This window comes from Mus caroli, chromosome 8, assembly GCF_900094665.2.
Source record: "Mus caroli chromosome 8, CAROLI_EIJ_v1.1, whole genome shotgun sequence".
Lineage (NCBI taxonomy): Eukaryota > Metazoa > Chordata > Mammalia > Rodentia > Muridae > Mus > Mus caroli.
The window spans coordinates 46,274,974-46,280,337 of record NC_034577.1 but is presented as its reverse complement, the minus strand read 5'-3'; positions in this window follow the sequence as shown (position 1 = coordinate 46,280,337).

The following is a 5,364-nucleotide window of genomic DNA, read 5'->3' as shown; positions in this document are numbered from 1 at the left end:
GGAGGAATTTCTTTTCTGGTCCAGTCTATTTGGAGTTCTGTAGGCTTCTTGTATGTTCATGGGAATCTTTAGGTTTGTATGTTCATTTTCTTTAGGTTTTGGAAGTTTTCTTCTATTATTTTGTTGAAGATGTTTGCTGGCCCTTTAAGTTGAAAATCTTCATTCTCTTCTACTCCTATTATCCATAGGTTTGATCTTCTCATTGTGTCCTGGATTTCCTGGATGTTTTGAGTTAGGATCATTTTGCATTTTCTTTGTTGTGCAGATGTTCTCTATGGAATCTTCTGCACCAGAGTTTCTCTCTTCCATCTCTTGTATTCTGTTGCTAATGCTTGCATCTATGGTTCCAGATTTCTTTACTAGGGTTTCTATCTCCAGCCTTGCTTCACTTTGGGTTTTCTTTATTGTGTCTACTTCCCTTTTTGGGTCTAGTATGGTTTTGTTTATTTCCATCACCTGTTTCGATGTGTTTTCCTGCTTTGCTTTAAGGAATTCTACCTGTTTTTTGTGTTTTCGTGTTTTTCTTTAAGGACTTGTAACTCTTTAGCAGTGTTCTCCTGTATTTAAGTGAGTTATTAAAGTCCTTCTTGATGTCCTCTACCATCATCATGAGATATGCTTTTAAATCCGGGTCTAGCTTTTCGGGTGTGTTGGGGTGCCCAGGAGTGGGTGAGGTGGGGGTGCTGCGTTCTGATGATGGTAAGTGGTCTTGGTTTCTGTTAGTAAGATTCTTATGATTGCCTTTTGCCATCTGGTAATCTCTGTAGTTATTTGTTATAGTTTTCTCTTGTTAGAGCTTGTTCCTCTGGTGATTATGCTAGCCTCTATCAGCAGACCTGGGAGACTAGCTCACTCCTGAGTTTCAGTGGTCAGAGCACTCTGTGCAGGCAAGCTCTCCTCTTGCAGGGAAGGTGCCCAGATATCTGGAGTTAGAACCTGCCTCCTGGCAGAAGTTGTGTTCCACTCACCAAAGGTCCTAAGATCCCGTGGAGAGTACTCTGGGGTCCTTGAGGCTGTCTGCTGACTCCACGCCCAAGGTGACCAGGTGCTGGTACAGACTGGAAGGGACTTGTGACCCTGGTCAGGCCGGGTTTTCTGCTTCCCTAATTAATGCTGTCTCAGGTCTTGCTCAATTGGAGTGGAACAGAAGTTGTGTTCTACTCACCAGAGGTCCTAAGATCACATGGAGAGTCCTCTGTGAACCTTGGGGGTGTCCACCGACTCCACGCTCAAGGTGACCCAGTGTTGGTGCCCCCATGTTCAATTTCAAATCTGCCATTTTTGGTGGACATTTCGTAACCTATGAGCTAAATATGTAGTCCACTGAGCATTACAAAAGAATAAAGTAATATTTAGTAGTACTAATATCGAAGTCATGAAAACAAAGACACCATTATTGAGTGGCCAGAACTTTCAATGTTCTAAAAGTTAATTATGATTTGTGTGTACATTATACTTTATAATTACCAGGCCAAATACAGTAGTACTGTGAGTTGAGAAGAGGAGAAGTGCGATTAAATGTATTGAATTTACTCACATGACATTTTGACAGTTTGCAAGGACTGTCAAGGTTCTTTAATTCTCAATATGAAGAACTACAAGGTTCTTCATATTGAGAATTAAAATAAGGACTGGTTAATTATTTAAAAGCTTGGAAATATTAAATTAGAATTACTCTCATAAAGGAAGAATGTTACTGGTACGTGCCTATATTGTGTTGTTTTGTCATCAACTACAATGATTTAAACATACTAAATTTAAAAACAGTCAGTTCAGTGTCTTTTTATGAAGAATAGAATTATTCTCAGTTTACTTTTAGTCTTGTACAGCTCATACTTTGTAGAGTAGATCAAGAAAATTTAGATTTTCCAGGCTTCCCTGGCATAATCAAGCCCTGCTGTGTCTGTCTCCACTTTCTCAACTCACTGACACTGTCTATCCCTGTCTCTCTTTCTCTGTCTTTCTCTTTTTGTCATGCACTGTCTCTTGTACTCTCTCTTCCTACATATACACACATGCATATATATGCATATATACATATATTTATACTTGAATATATTCAATAATTGTAGTATTATGTATAATTCAAAATAAACTTCATATTAAATTCTATATTTATTTGAAAAGTAAGAAAAATATATATTCTAATTAAATAATTGATACATAACACACATATAAACACAACATATATGTATATATATGTATATATATATGTACATATATATGTATGTGTTGTGTGTGTCTTTGTGTGTTTGTGTGTGTGAGTTGTGTGTGTGTGTGTCTATCTGTGTGTCTATGTTTGTTTGCACATGTTATGAACCATATACACATCTTTTGGATTCAAATATAGGGGATAAAATTGTATGCTTTAAGGGAAAACATATTTTTAAAGCTGGAGTTCCGTGAATTCAAGGATGATCTTGAAACAGCTATATAACCAAAGATGACAGAAACATTTTGAACCTTCTAAGTCCACTTCTGGGGTGCATAAACTACTTTGCCTGGTTGATGAAGGACTTGTGATTGAACTTTAGCCTGGCTATGAAATCTACCCGCGGAGCTTCATCCACTTTCTTTTTCATAAATACAGCATAACTTCTGTGTCACATTTACTTTTCAAGTTACAAGGAAAAATTAAAATTACTTAGTTTTTAATTAGCTTTTATCACAGAAATTTTTAAAAACCTAGGTTTTAACACCATATTTTACTTTAAAAGAAACAAACTAAACCATGGTTTATCAGTTCCCTATGCTTGGCAAAATGAAGTTGATGAATATAATTAAATAAAAAATTATAAACTTATTTATTTTATGTGTCTAGAAAAATAATGCTTTCTATGTGGTTCTGCTTTCAAGGTGGTATCAGTTAATTAAAAAGAATAATGACAGCAAACTACACTGACTGATGCTTCACTTTATCCCGAGACATAAAATATGTGATTAAATAAGCACTCAACCTTTCTGTGTTTTGCAACTGTATCTGCCTTTTTGATGTGTTACTAATATGTATGGGGAAATAAAATTCTTCAATGCATCTCAACTGTGAATCAATAAGAAAACTTTTACCAATTTGAACAGACATCAAGAAACAAAGACAAGACCAAGGACCAAGAATAGTGGATCAGATTTTTTGAAATGTTATAGCCATATTTGATTTTATTCATTCTCACATTTAGAAGATTTGGGCTGTTTGAAGTCATAAATTTTTGCTTTTTGTTTTTTGTTAACTTATTTCTTCCAAGTTCTATTTCTGAAACTTATAGTAATGAAAAAATTATTACTTTTATATTCAAATGTGTTTTTACATATGCATATACATAGATACTCATACATTTATATCTAATTTTGCCTACTTTCTAATAAGATGTATGCAAACATGTTTAATAAAGATCTCATATATAGTTAGTTAATATATACTACATAGAATGTAAGATAAAGTATACATTATGTGATACATTTAAATTTTTATATAATACATTACATAGACTAGCACAAACTATGCATTATGCATTATGTGGTCTATACATGTGAAATTACGATATCTCCTTATATTTTTATTAATAATTTTATTTGTTCATATTTCAAATTATATCACCCTTCCCAGTTACCCCTCAACAAACCCCAATCCCATCCCTCCTCTCCTGCCTCCTCTTTGCCTCTATGAGAGTGCTTCTTTACCCACTCACCCACTTCTACCACACCGCTCTGATGGGGCATCAAACCTCCACATGACCAAGAGTTTATCCTCCCACTGATGCCAGATAAGACCATTTTCTGCTGCATGTATAGCTGGATCCATGGATTCCTTACATGTATACTCTTTGGTTGGTGTTTTAGGGAGTGCTGGGTGGTCTGGTTAGTTGATATTGTTCTTCCTATGAGGTTGCAATCTCCTTCAGCGTCTTCATATCTGCTGGATTTTTTTGTGTGTGTGTTTGAATATATTTACTATCATTGCATTGACTGTCCAACATTATTTATTCCTACACTTGTAATTGAGTAAAGTGTAAGTAAATTAATGGAAAATATTCATGATCAAAAATACTGTTACTGTGCTCAGATCTTTTTACAGGTAAACAGACTCAACTACTTTTCTTCTGAGATTTAGGTTGTTGCTAAATTTACTTGCATTCCAAGAAAAACAGCAAGTCATATTAATATGCCAGCTGACAGGCATTCAAGAATCTCACACATATTTATGTGTGAAATCAAATAAGCATATTTTATTATCAAGTTAAATAATATATAACCCCCAGGAGTATTATATGAGGTATTTTAACAGGAAGACATTATATTACATTTATTATAGTAAATATAATTTATTATATATGTTAGTCCTCAACTTACAAAGCAAGCGAGCTTAAGAAAAACTTTAAAAATTTCGTGTTGAAAAAAGAGTTCTTTTACAAAACACCTACAATAATTTAGTGCAGAAAGCAATGTTCATAAGGGTTTGGATAAAAATAACACTACACAGCTTCAGGAAGACTAGGAATGCCCATTGCAAATCAAAGAGAATTCTTGTAACAATAGGTTTTAGCTTCATGAATTAATTCTTTTTCTCCACATAAAATATATTAGAATATTTTTTAAATGTTAGGTTAATAATTGCCAAGGAATTGTGTTTTCAGTATTATACAGCCACATTTGACATAACCCTTAATACTTTAAAACAAAAGCAAATATGTGTTAAAAGAAGTTGTGAGATGTATATTCACTCTGGAAGAACTAATTAAAACATTAAAACCATGCAAAAGGACTATCATCAGTAATAATAACATCTTGTAATATTTTTAATTCAAGGAAACCTGTTTTAACACGTTTTAAAAAAATATTATTAAGTTATTTATTTACATTCCAAATGTTGCCCCACTTTCCAGTCTCCTCTCCATTTCTTCACAGCATTCCACCTCCACTTTTTTTCTGAAAGTGTCCTTGTCCAGACTCCCATCCTTACCTCACCATCACCAGCATCCCTCATACCTGGAGCATCAGGTTTCTACAGGACTAGAAGCATCCTATCCCACTGAGGTGATGTGCCAGGGGCTAAAGACCAGCACAGGCATGCACATAGGTTGGTGTGTTAGTCCCTGGGAGCTCTAAGGGTTTCATGTTAATTGATACTGTTATTCTTCCTATGGGTTGCATTCACCATCAGCTCCTTTAGTCCTCCCCCAAACTCTTCCATAGGAGTTCCTGCCCTGAGTCCAATGATTGGGTATAAGTATCTGCACTTGTCTCAGTCACTTGCTAATAGGGCATAGGGCCTCTCAAAAAACAACTATGCTAGTCTCCTAACTACAAGCACAACATTGTAAGGAGCCGCCCTCACATTGGCCATTACAAGATGGCGCTGATGGCACT